This window comes from Eretmochelys imbricata, chromosome 4 (assembly GCF_965152235.1).
Source record: "Eretmochelys imbricata isolate rEreImb1 chromosome 4, rEreImb1.hap1, whole genome shotgun sequence".
Lineage (NCBI taxonomy): Eukaryota > Metazoa > Chordata > Testudines > Cheloniidae > Eretmochelys > Eretmochelys imbricata.
In genome coordinates, this window is record NC_135575.1 from 127,976,659 (window position 1) to 127,991,207 (window position 14,549).

The following is a 14,549-nucleotide window of genomic DNA, read 5'->3' on the forward strand; positions in this document are numbered from 1 at the left end:
TGCGTCATGAAGATCAATGTGACTGAATTTCATTTTTCCTGTTTCATTAAACTTTGCGCGCATATAACAGTGGAACTGCCCTACTTTTCCACAGAGATTCATGTTCAAGTCAACAGAGTATGAGTCAACTAGCTTTTGGGAACCTTGTGAATATTGTTCGTCAGATAAGTCCATATCGTTTAGAAAAGAAAATCTACTTGATACTTCTTTGTACACTTCACCTCTCTTCATATGAGCTTCAAGTGTATTAATTATAGCATAGTAAGTAGATACGCAAAATTACACAATGTACACTATTTGTGTGTATATATATGAAAGAAAATGAATCAAGTACATATAACTCAGAAGAATATATCAATAATAAAACTAATTTATTGCAATACATGACAGGATCTGGTTTCCTCTCATTATTTCAATCTATGTTAGTAGGACACCCCCCTGTCTTAGGTGGGGATAAGTAATAAAAAGAGAACAGAAAAACAGGGGAAGAGTGTGGAGTGTAAGGAAGTTGAAGAAAGTTCTGATTTTTCCCAATGATGACTACTTCAATGCTTTTTTTGAAATATCAAATATCAGATTTTTTTTTAAAAAAAAAAAACCTCTTTTTTTGGTGCCCCCTGCTTTGCTGGTGCCCTAAGCACGTGCTTAGTCTGTCTATTGGCTAATCCAGCCCTGAGTACAGTAGGCTCAGAGAAGAGGACACTGTATGTTGAGAAGCAGGGTAGTATAGCCTAGTGGATGGAATTATTTCTGATTTTGATCTTTGTTTGTCAATTTCCATATTAAGAGAGACTGAAGCTTAGAATTTCACACTTATTTAACACCACTTAACCTCTTAGCATTGACTGAATGCATCCCCATTAAGCATAATTTTTACTAACATTGTCCAGACTTAGTGGCTCTCATTATCTGTTATTAGGCTAAATAGGTTTCCCTTGATATGCCTCAAGGAAGGTCTGGTCCTGCAGACCCTCGCTTACTCACATAAGCAATCTTCACTCATGCTAGTCGTCCTTGCAGGCTTACTCCACTGAGTCTGGGCTGGCCTAAGCTTGTCCTTTGCATACAGAGTATCATGCCCTGTGTTTCTGAGACCCCATTGGAGTAGTTAACCTGACAAAACTTTAAAAAAAAAACAAAATAATTCGTTACAGCATGTGTGTTTACAGTGAGTGTTAACTATCTATATAGAGAATAGATACGTACATGTCTGTATAATTATCTGTAATACCATAGTGCCTAGGAACCCTAGTCCTGGGCCATGAACCCAGTTACTACCCCCCAAAGAGTCTGCAGTATAAGTAACAACCACCAAGACATTTACATTTGCCATGTGTATAATTGCCTGACTTTATTATTACAGTCCTCATCCTCTCTTTTCCAGTGTTCTCTCTCCACCTATTATGTGAATCTCTCACTAGTGTCGTGTCTGGAAGCTACTTAGGGCAAGTTGTATCTAGCTCTATGTCCTGTAAGGGTCCTAGCACGCTACTGAGCACTAGGAATTCATAACTCAGGGTCATTTTTATTTGTAACAAGTTTTGCTTTTTGGGTCTTCTATATTTGCTGTCATGTTTGGGTTTCTAAAACTGGAGGTGGATGTTGACAATCCAACCCCATCCCCCCCAGCCTCTTGTCCATTTACACATTTAAAAAATATTTCTATAAATACTGTAAAGTCTTCCACATCACCCCACTTTTAAATTCCCCCCCAAAAAATTAAAACCAGGGTCTAATCTACTGCACAGCACATCTCTGAACAGCTTTGAGCACCACAGTTAATGAATGGCAATTTGTAAGCTAACTCGTGCAGCAAAATCCATCTGTTCATACAACCAAGTGTTGATTTACCAATACTCGTCAAGCAGACAGAAGGGCAACATTCTGCAGTGAAGTTCCTTTTATTGTGCTTTGATATCTATCATCCCCTGGGGGGAAATCCATTACATTTTAGCAATGGATTTAACTTTCAGTAGCCTCTCCCCTTTCCAAAAACATATTAATAATCGATCTAGGTACTTATATTGCTCCCATTAGTGTCTGAGAACCCCAATTCTTACTGCAGTAAAGGCAAAGAGGCCTAGTTGGCAGAGCACTGCCTGGAACTCAGGAGATCTGGGTTTTATTGCTGGCTCTGTCACTAACCTGCTGGGTGACCAGGGGCAAATCACTTCACGGCTCTTTGCCTCAGTTTCCTATCTGTAAAATTGAGGTAAAGATTAGGGAGATTAAATGACTTGCTCAAGGTCACACAGGAAGTCTATGGCTATGCAGGGAATTAAACACATGTCTCCTAGGTCCCTAACTATTAGACCTCCTTCCTCTTTATTCCTTAATACTCACTAAGTTTTAATTAATGAAGGTAGAAAAAAGTCATGTATTACCGAACAGAAATCATGTTTTCATGGGGATTTGTGATCTTTTTAGGATCTGAGAGATTTAAAAACAAATTTTAAATGACCATTTTGGGGCTGTCATCACTCCAACATTTGTACAAGAACATTTCATATACCTCATCATGCCCCACAGTCTGTAGCTAACAAAAATAAATTGCTAAAAGTGTAAAACACAGAGTTAAAAACAAAACTTTGGAGAGGACAGGTACTTGTAGAATAGCTTCTGAAACGAGCAAGGATTCCTAGAGCTCCCCAGCTTGGGGAGAGGAGATGGTCCCTCACCGGTTGACACGCCCTTTTGTGTGTGAGCATGGTTTTCACAGCATCTTCAGAGTGGGTCACTCCAAACCTAGGCTGGTCTACCCTTCACATGACTCAGCACTTTGACAAGGTCACTTCGAGTCCCATCTCTTCCAGGGTAATAAAGAGTCCCATAAAACAGACGTCTAATGATCCTGTTCCAGTTCTTCAGACCCATCCTGGGCTTGATAGTCCTTGTCCCCTTTGGAGTCAGGAGTCCCCCCATTCCCTTCCTGGGGGGTCATTAGGGGAACTCAGAGCTGCCTTCTTTCTCCTCTAGGTTCCAGCCCAGGGACCCTGTATTAAGCAACTAGGGGTCTACTTTCCTTACCTTGCTGCAGTTTCCCTGCACCACTTCCTCCCTTCAGATTGACACACAGGACCCTTACTTCCCTAGCAGCATACAGCCCCTTGTAGGTAGGGCCTCCTACAGCTATCTAGGGGGTCTTTACCTAAACTGCTTTTCCTGGGAGCTTCTCCTCTGGCATCTCCTCTCTTCTGAAGGCTTCTCTCAGCTGTTGTTAGTCAGCCATCTAATCACAGGTGGGAAAATAACTATCTGCCTGTTAACCCCTTTGTGGCTGCTACAGTGTGGGTTTATATACCCCCTTCCTCCCACCCAAGCATACAGCAGCACCACCATGCAGTAGCTAGGGCATTAAAGTGGAAGTCAGAAGATAAGGGGTCTAGTCCCAGCTCTGCCACTGTCCTGTTGTGTGAGATTGGGTGAATCACAGCTCCTTTGTACTTCAGTTTCCCCAACTATATAATGGGGACAATGATTTTATTTACCTGCCTTTGTAGAGCACTTTGAAAGCTACGAATGAAACATGTTATGTAAAGACTAAGTATTGTTATTTCAGCCATTTGTCTAGAGAAGCTGGAAGGGAGGCTTATAGAACAAAAGTTTATATTATGTTTTGACTTTTTTTATTTGACTGGAAAAAAAAATATCCCAGACTGAGCAGACTTACAGATAACCCTGCTGAAATGACATAGCCTCTTTCAACCACATGGATCCCTGCATTTTCTAAAGCTTCACTAACTATGACCCTGCAACTGGCTGCCTACAGAAACATCCTACACCCGCATGGTGATGTCAACGGGACTCTGTAAGTGTGTAAGATCATGGCCTAACCATATGAATTATGGGGCAGATCTCTCAGTCTCAACCCTGGCAAATTCCCCCTGACTTTAACCTTCGGGCAGAAGAGGAGAGCAGAGGAATAGTTCAATGACACTGAGTAGATGGAGAAATGCCCAGGCTGTATAGTATTTTCCTGCAGGTCTCATGTTTGATGGGCCTTCCCCCATGTCCACTGAGCAAAGGAAAGGTGTGTCAAAATAGGGACAAACCCTACCAGAATAATCTGTAGGAAACTGTTTCCCACTCTCTGGAAGGGTTTTTATTTTACATAGGGCCCTCTATTTTTTATTTTATATTTATAGAGAGTGTCAGAGGATATGCTCGCTTCAGGTGGCACCTCCTCCTACCTAGCCTGGAGATTAGCTCTGGCTAAGTGCTGTGCCTTCCTCTTGTCATTACACCCTATGGTCCCTCTCATTCTAGCAACTGCAGCCTCCTCTTCATGACTCGGCCCTCTGGCTAGGTAGCTAAGTGGTTTTCCCTTCTAGGGGTTACCCAAAGTCCTTCTGCACAAATAATCTCAGGCAGCATTCTCCAGTACTGCCTGATGGTGCCACTTCTCCCATAGCCAGTAGGGAAGCCTAAGCCTGCCCACCCACTATGTTGGATCATATTAAAGAAGTTCTGTATTAAAATCACAAATGAGTTTGATTCCCCATAGTTTAAATTCCAGGGTATTACTAATTAAGTGGTCTCTTGGTTTTTGGTACTGTTTCTCTCCCTCTATGTGTGAGACTTGCAAGCTGCTAATTGTTAGTATATTCTAAGACAGAGTCTGTTCTCAAAGCAATTCTTTGTAATAACTACTCACACAGGGAGAGACTCAAAGCAATACTCTGTAACCCAGAGACTCCCCGCCCTTTTGTTGTATTCATCTCGCTTTGTTAACAATTGTGATTAAAATAGAGATAGAGGATGTATGTATATGGATGCTTGGTGTGGATAATAAGTGAATGATCAGGGAGGTGCCAGCCTAAGAATCCAGTGTCCATCAGCTGAAGAAGGCATCAAGTGGAAATAACCAGAGGACCCCCGGAGGGTAGACTAGAATCCACCCAAAAGCCTCAAGGACAGGAGAACCAAAGAACAAGATAACATCTGGCAGCACAGAGCCATCAGGAATGTGCTATCTGCTGATTGATTCAGCAACAGCATGACAAAGCAATTCCCATAGACTTGCATAGGAAGAAATTCCTATAAAAATGGACTCTAGAAAGTGAGAACTTTGGGGTCTGATTCTGCAAACCAACTTCCAGGAGCATCAGACAAGGCCCTGCTCCCTCCCCATGTCCAAGCCACCTGGCCAGTAGCTTGGCGTGAGCAACTCTAAGGCTGGTAACTATGATAACAACCTTGCAGAACATGTGTGTAAGAATGAATATGAAATTGAATGGAATGTTATAGCTATAACTAACTGATTACTATGATTCTTTCTGTATTCACAATAGATATGGCATTTTGCCTTTTCCCCTTTAATAAGATCCTGCTGGTTTTTATTTGATTGGTATAACAACTACTCTAGGCTCCAGTCCAGGAACCCTCAACATAAAAGCTCTAAGGACCTTACTCTCCCAGCTCCTGCTTCAGACTGCTTCCTACCCACCTTGCTCTGTATAGGCCAGCTTTCACCCCTTTTCTATCTTCCTGGAGAGTGTCACTCTGTTGCTAGTTCCTGGCTTATATAGGCCCCTCTTGTTCCTCCTCAGCTGGGTGCTGTCAGCAATCAGGTTCCAGCCCTCCCTGGCTTCTCCAGGTGCAGCCTGGCAGTTGACAGGCTGGCCTGGTCACCTTAACCCTTTCCAGTCCCGTGTGGGGTGGACACCCCATCACAGAACAGCCATGTTGGTCCCTGCATATTAGAGAGACAAGGCGGGTGAGGTAATATCTTTTACCAGACCAACTTCTAAATGAAGATAAAATATGTTACCTCACCCACCTTGTCTCTCTACAATCAATTATGTCAGTTAACTTCTTGTAGCACCCAAGGATATTTTAGGAAGGATATGAAAATCCAACAGGCAGAGAGGATGAAGCCCTGATTCAGCTAAACACTTGAGCACACTTAACTTTAAGCACATGTTCAACTTTCAATAAAGTAGATGACACTCAAACATGTCTGTAAGTGCTTTGCTCAGGGCCTGAGTGAACACCGGGAAATTGGGAGCGTCTAGGATTAGGATTTGGTTGGTTTTTAGAGTGAGCATTAAGAGAACTGGATCACAGGGAGGGAATGAGTCTAGAAAATTTGGCCTTGTATCCACATGTTTAATTGGGGTTTGATTTTTGGTCATCATGATGTACTTATGCAAGTGTGTTTTCAGTAGGCAACAGGTAATACAAATATGCCAAATTCTTCCTCCCTTGGGTAATGAATAAAGTACCCCCCCGCCCCATGATTCTGCTGTACAAATCTGAAATATAAATGAGGCATAGTGTGAGATTAAGAATGTCTTTAATAATATTCGATGAGACACAATAGGGAAAGCCCTCTCAGACTCAACAGATATTTTTCAGCTCTATCCTTCCTAGCACTCCTAGAAGGAATTGCTTTTTCTAAAAGATTTGGAGTCAACGTTGACTCTGGAGTCACACAGATGTAAGCCAGGATTAATGACAGTCTGGTTTAAAGTAGTTCTTTGTGTGGAGATGGCGATTAAAAATCATTGTCGGGGGATTGCCCTGCAAGGTGGGTCTACTCTGAGTTTGCTGCTAATGAGGAGCTTTTGTCTTTTAATATCTATTACACTGCAGGAGGCGGAGGCTTTCTGTTCTGTTTGTGGAACTGCGCCCATCAGTTTTCATTTGCTCCCATGCTTAGACCGTGGTGGTAATTTGGCAGGAAGGCGGTTTGTTAGCTTTCCTACAAATAAATAGGGTGTTCTATGCCAGGAATAGAAGCATGATTGGTGGGGGGAAAACACTTGGAAATGCTTTAGTTGATTGGAAATCCAATTTTGATTCAGCATGTCAGTAAGTGGAATGCACCAGTCTGTGGGGCAGAGAGTGGCCTGACAGCTGTTGGCCACTGATGAAACCATTCAAAGCTTGTGCCATTGCATGTTTCCTCTCCGCTCTTGTCTTCTTCCCTGATGTTGAAGTCAGTGGGAGTTTGCCAGGGTTAAGACTGCAAGATTGGCCTGTAATCATAGATTTAGGCCATGATCTTGCAAAGACCACTTCTGCCATCCCATAGAGCCATGACAGAAGGAAGTAAAAGAGCCAGTTGCACACATCCAAGACATAAGTACGAAACAATATCATTTGGATTACCAGCTGTAACAGGGCAGTCTGCCTCTTTAAGGGACAGGGAGCAGCCAGCCCTCTTCTGGAGAGGAGCCCAGCAGGCAGGTGCTGGGAATCATCTGACCCATCTGCACAGCATTTATTGATTGGGACTGATGAGTCCCAGCCAGGGATATAAAAGCGGGCCTCAGCTCCATGATAGAGGCTAGGATGTGGGGGGGATTAAGAGTGAATGCTACTGCCTACTGTTGTGGGAGGCTAGGTAAGCCCTATGGGCTCCTCTCTATTGATGGGATGGTTCAGCACATTAAGATAGCAGAGAGCCTTGAAATCTTAGACTAGGAACAGAATTGTTCTGTTATTATTCTAGTTTGTGTGTTAAAGAGTAAAACAGATCCCTGAGGAAAGGGTTACAGGCTGAACTAGGTGTAGATAATTATTTATCCCAGGTGGGTGATCAGAGAGATCCTGTAGGCTGGTGCATCTAATCTCCCCTCACAACTTCTATTCAAGACCTGAAGTACCAAAACAAACACTCTAGAACTAGGAATATGGTCCTTCTGAATCCAGCTGCCTGGACCAATGCAGGGACTGAAAATTATCCTGATTTGAGGAGTAGCTATGTTAACGGCTGGGTCAATCCTTAAAGCATTATGAGGATAAGAGAGATGCTAGAATACCTGATTTTTTTGGGGAGCCAGTTGTATAGAAACAAACATTATATGATCACATGAATCCAGGATTTCCATTATTTCAACGATCTAGAGCAGATATCAGCTGTGGCAAATAGGGAGAGATTATGTCCCATCACATCTTTGAATTTTAACTAGCTTGGGTCTCACTGCTACAATTCTAGCCTGATTTTAGTGGCAGCTATTTTAATAGCAGCTACTGTATCTCCAGAACAGCTACAGCTAGATACCAGGGCTTTTGTTCCATCTGAAGGTAGTAGAGAATCCCAGCATTCTTCTGACTAAAAAGCGTTAGGGCCAGGTTCAGACTTCATTTACACCAATCAATGCCAGGATAGCTTTATTCACTTAAGCAGTCACTCTGAATTTACACCTATGGTACCCAGAGTTGAGTTTAGCCCCAGGAACTCATTGATAAACCTGCAGTAATGTACAGGAGTGGACTGATGGAGTCTTAGTGCTAGGCAATTCCCAATGGGGGGCAGGTGGGACTTCCATGTTACCTATGAACATACACTTTCTAGGTTTATAAAAGCATAGTTCAGAATAGAAGCTAGAGTCTATTCAAATGTGTTCACTACAGGTGTAGCTCATCCCTTTGGAGAGAGTCACCATATGGTTTGTGCTCTGTTTAACTCTCTCTTGAACCCTAAATTAAACCCTGTTACCCCACTAAATGAATACATAAAAGCTATTTTAAATGCAGAACTAAACCCATGTCTTTTTGATAGTTTTATTTTTTACTTTACTTCCTTTTAGCATGACAACTGGTCACTTGCTAAACTCACCACAAAAAGCTCCTAGCCCTGTGCAGCAGGTCACACTCATACACTATGGAGTTTAATAACTGAAGAACAGCCAATCTGTCAGCTACTGATAGAAAAGAAAATCCACTTATTTACATTCTATGATCTTTTAGCCTATAACTTTGAAAATGTAATATCTGCAGAACGGGAAGTGAAGGGCTTTGGGAAATCAACAGGAACATTGAATAATAAAATGTTCAGAGAGGCAGAGCGTGAATGTGCAGTTTCAGTTGGAATGACTCCCTGTGGAGAACAGACCAGGGCAACATAGCAACAGAAAAGGCTAAAGTGAAAAATCAAAATGACCCTATGCCAATAAACTAGACAAAAAATAAAATATCATTTTAAAAATGTTTATTGTCAATAAACTATTTATCAACTTCATATCCAATTTCTAATAAATCCCTCGGTCCAGATCTCTTGTTCACCTGTTATGCTTGTGGCAGGTTTGTTGAGACCTACATTATAAAAATTTCCCCGGAAAGGTCATGATCTGGAGAGGGACACATTTAAGGATGCTTACCACTATAAGTTAGTCAGGTCAAGCTTTCACCCAAAGCTTGAGCCAAATTTTGTTTTATACACTTCCTAGTTCCTGCTGGGACCTGCAGTGGAAGTGCCAAAGTAGCCCAAGAAAGACTACTCCATCAAGATTGCCAGTCCACGTTTGCAATCCCAGGAGGCTGGATATTTTGGAGAAGCATCTTCTGGGTGCTTAACCAAACTGAATTGCCAACTCTTTTGACATTCACCCTCCATTGCACCCACCTTGATAAGTATCAGGGGGTAGCCATGTTAGTCTGTATCCACAAAAACAAGGAGTCCGGTGGCACCTTAAAGACTAACAGATTTATTTGGGCATAAGCTTTCATGGGTAAAAAACCCCACTTCAGATGCATGGAGTGAAAATTACAGATGCAGGTAAAATAAACCTGTTGGTCTTTAAGGTGCCACCCTGATAAGTGGCCTTACTCCATAGCATTGCCATCTTGATACAAAATCCAGGACCTTGGCTCTGTGGGGGATCAGAGGGACTGATACAAAGCCCATTGAAATCAATCCCATTCCCATCCGAAATGACATAATTGGCTTTTGATCAGGCCCAGAGATTGCTGTAGACTCCATTCACTCAAGCCATTGCTGTGCATAGACATCCAATTTATAACTAATTATGGAACATCTGTGTAATGTTTATCCTTTTGCTGGCTGTTGAAGTTTAAGTATGTTTCCTAGGTTTAGATTCAACCCCCTCCTGTCTCTGACCCTTTTGCACCCAGGGCCAGCAATGAATCTGCCCCCCACTTCCTCCAGATTCTCTATAATAAATTCAGGAGTAAACCTAATACCATGAGTCTGACAGACTTGTCCTCATTTGCCCCTGTATTTAATCTCTCTCTTTGTTTTTTACTTTCTAAATGCTGATGATATGCTCAGCACCGTACAAGCTGAAGACAATCCCTGCTCCAATATGTTGCAGTCTGCAAGATGGAGAAAACAAAGGTTGGAATTTTCATATGGATCAGAGGGAGTTGGGACCTAACTCTGATTCCCAAAGTAACCTGAAGCTTGGTTATCAAACTGATTTTGTGGTGTACTCAAGGAGTGCCTTGGGATCAGTCTTATTTAACATTTTCATTAATAACCTTGGCCCAAAAATTGGGAGTGTACAAATCAGAATTGCGGATGACATGAAGTTCTGAGGTGTTACCAAGATGGCAGAGGACTGGAATATCATACAAGAAGATCTGGACAACCTTGAAAACTGGAGTAATGGGATGAAATTTAATAGTGTGAAGTGCAAGATCATGCACTTAAGGACTAACAAAGTTTTTGCTATAAACTGGGGATTTACCAGTTGGAAGCAACAGAGGAGGAGGAGAATGATCTGGGTGCACTGGTAGATCGCAGGATGACTATGGGCCACAAGTGTGATGCAGCAATGAAAAAGGTTAATTCAATACTAGGCAAGGTATTTCCAATAGAGACAGGGAAGTGTTATTACCATTGTACAAGACACTGGTGAGACCTAATCTGGAATACTGTGTGCAGTTCTGGTCTCCCATGTTTAAGAATGGGAGATTCATCACGAAAGATTAATTCAAACTGGAACAGGTGGAGAGAAGGGGTCTTTGGATGAGGAATGGAAAACCTGACTTACGAGAGGAGATTTAAGGAGCTTGGCTTGTTTAGCCTAACCAAACGAAGGCCAAAGAGAGAGATGATTTCTCTTTATAAATACATCAGAGGGGTAAACCAAAGGAAGAATGCTTATTTAAGTTAAGGGCCAACGCTGGCATAAGAACAAATGGATATAAACTGGCCATCAATAAGTTTAAGCTTGAAATTAGACAAAGGATTGCTAACCATCAGAGAAGTAAAGTTCTGGAAAAGCCTTCCAAGGGGAGCAGCGGGGGGAAAAAAACTAACTGGTTTAAAAACTGAGCTTGATAAGTTTATGGAGGGGATTGTATGATGAAGTTGTTCAAAAATGGTCCATCTGCGTTTGCTATTAGCAAACATTTCCAGCAGCTGGAGAAGGGACACTAGTATCTCTGAGCTCTCCCCATCTAAAGAGAACTCTTTCCCAGGTGTTTGGCTGGTGGGTCTTGCCCATGTGCTCAGTCTAATTGATCGTCATATTTTGGGTCAGGAAGGAATGTTCCCCCAGTAAGATGGGCAGAGACCATGGGGGGGTTTCTGCAGCCTGGGACATGGGTCAATCGCAGGTTTAAACCAGTGTAAACAGTGGATTCTCTGTATAGACAACACCAGGTAGATGGAAGAATTCTTCTGTCAATCTAGCTCCACTTCTCGAAGAGGTAGATTTACTACAGTGATGGAAGAACCCCTTCCATCACTGTATTTAGTGTCTACATTACAGCAGTGCAGTTGTAGTGTTTCTAGTATAGGCATTCCCTCAGGAAGTGCCAATGGTTTCAGATGGATGAATGCCTGGGGAGGGTAGTGGCACCCCCAGTGGAAGAAGTGCCACTGAAAGTAGAAATGCTAAACCACAATTTAACAGCAGCCACAAACTGGAGGGAAGACAACAGGAAACCACCCTTTGTATTTTCTCCTACAAGAACTATCATGGCAGAACAAAAGCAACATGACCTACTGAGGTGCTGGACAATGTCTCCTTAAGCCAGAAGACACAGCAAATTGTACTGGGGAGGAAGTTTGGGCCATTAATATTACTGGTGGCGGATATAATGTTGTACCAAATCTTTGGGAAGTACAGTGCCTGATGTTTGCACCAAGGAAAAGAATGACCTGAATCTTGATAAATAAATTAGCAGATTAGGATCTTGGAATTTGAGGAGTATGTATGAAAGGAAGCTTACCATTGGTGACCAAAGAATTGGAGAGATGTAAGATAGGTATATATGGAACCTCAAAGCTGCGATGGAATATTGTGGGGTCATTTCATGACAATGGATGGGTATCCAGTGTAGTACTCAGGATCTGAGGAAGTGAGAGAAAACAGAGTTGCATTCAAGGAGATGTCAAAGTGTGTGCTTGGATACAATCCAATAAGGGATAGAATCATAATTCACCTTTGAGGGAAGCCAGTTAATGTCGATCCTACTGACTTATACTGCATAACAGCAGCTGCTGCTGCAGTTGATGAGTTCTATGAATGGTTCAAAGAGACCCTCATTAACACACCAAGCAAAGACATCATCCTTGTAACTGGAAACCTGAACACGAAAGTTGGAGTGGTAAGCTCTCTTAAAGAAGTAATGGGAAATAATGGTCTGGGTTTACAAAGTGAGAGAGGAAGGTGTTTTAGTTGAATTCTGCTGCTCTAATCATCTGGTCATTGCAAACATCTTCATCAAAGGTCTTAGATGTTTATATACATGGTGATCACCTGAAGGGATGACAAGAACCAAATAGACTATGTGATGATACAGAAATGCTGGAGATTGAGCATCCCATGACACTCTTCTGAGTGCAGACTGCAGATCAGACCATCAACTGTTAGGCTCAAACATAAAACTAAAATTTTGAAAGAAGATGTTTGGCAGGTCCACTGAATTTGGACTCATCCAAAAATCAACATAAACTACATGATTTCTGTACAAAACAGGTTTGAGTCATTGTCACAGATGAAAGAAGAGAGCAACCTTTGTTATAAAATGAAAACTATCCTGCTCAAAGCCACCAAAGCATACAATCTGACCACACCATGGTTAATGGAGAAGGTGTTTGAGCTGGTGAAAAAATGATGCAGAGTGAAAGATAGTGGCTTGAAAACTGAAGAATGTAAGAGAGAATGGGAGGAATTGAGCAGACAGATTCAAAGGTGACTAGATGAGTGAGAATTGAGAATTATAGGTTGTCATCAGACTTCATACTAAAAAGTTTTCCCTATAACTGAGCATAATAAAAGATCATGATGGCAGACTTCTTACTGAACGTGATGATATCAAACACAGAAGGAGAGATTACTGTGCCAATCTTTGCCTCAGAGCCACTTACAGCACAGGATGGAAAGAGTATAGAACCAGAGCCATCGTCCTGGGAGTGGAAGTGATGCATGGTATTATGTAAATATAGCCTGGGAAAGCACCAGGGTTTAGCTAATGTATGAGCAGAATTGCTTACAGTGATTGGTGACCATGGTATTGATCTCGTGTGGAAAATTTGCAACAAGGTATGGATGACTAGAAATTGGCTGGACAAATGGATGAAGGGAATCTTTGCCCTTACCAAAGAAGGGATGTAACCTGGTGCAGTAACTATCATACCATGTCCCCAATATTGCACCTGAATAAAGTGCTGCTCTACATAATTCCGGATCATATGAAGTGAATGATAGAAGCAGAACTTCCACCACAACAAGCTGGTTTTAGAAAGGGACAAGGCATGTGATCAAATCATAAATATCTGTCATGTCACTGAAAAATGACAGGAATATAATCATCCATTGATTGTGTTCCATTGACTACTCCAAAGCGTCTGATACCGTCCAACATGACAGTCTCTGGAGAATACTGGCAGGCCTGGGGATTCCGAAGCATCTCATTGAACTCCTTGCAAGTCTGTACTGTCAACAGCAGACCAGGGTGTGAACAGCAATGGGCAACAGTGAGTGGTTTTTCATTGGGCAGGACGTGAGACAAGGGTGCATTCTGTCCCCATCTCTTTTCAACATGCATGCAGAATTTATTATGAGATTATCAAAACTTTCCAGGGCTTAAGTGGAAGGAGCTGGGACTTCCAATGGTGGACACTTGTTCACTAACCTCTAATATGCTGATAAGTTTCCCAGACCTGAAGAAGAGCTCTGTGTAAACTTGAAAGCTTTTCTCTCTCACCAACAGAAGTTGGTCCAATAAAAGATATTACCTCACCCACTTGTCTCTCTACATGGACTTTACACATTTACTGTAGTGGAGATACTCTTGATTTACCCCAGCATAACAAATATCAGAATGTACTATTAGTGTTTTTAACTTGTAATGGGGTAGCAGTTAGAGGCCCCAACTGAGATCAGGGACTCATTGTGCTAGACACTGCACATACACATCATGAGAGAAGGTCCTTGCCCTATAGGGCTTACAGATCTTAGATGGCAAGCTGTTTGAGGGAGGGAATGTCTTTTCGTTCTAGGTTTGTACAGTACCTAGCATAATGGGGTCTCGGTCCATGACTAGGACTCCTAGTTGCTACTGCAATACAAATAATCAACAATAGAATAGATAGGAGAGACAAAGTGGGATGGAGAGCAGACAATTAGCCATAGAGAAGTGAAGTGACTTGCTCAAAGTCCCAGAGCTGGCTGGTGATAGGGTTAGAATCCATGTCTTCTGACTCGCAGTCCGGTGCCCTTCCCACTAGGACACACTACTCTCCAAGGTAGTGTGGTATTCTCAGGAGTAACAGCTTGATATTTCTATTGTTACATTTAAGTTTTAAATAATACTACAAAAAGAAAAGGAGTACTTGTGGCACCTTA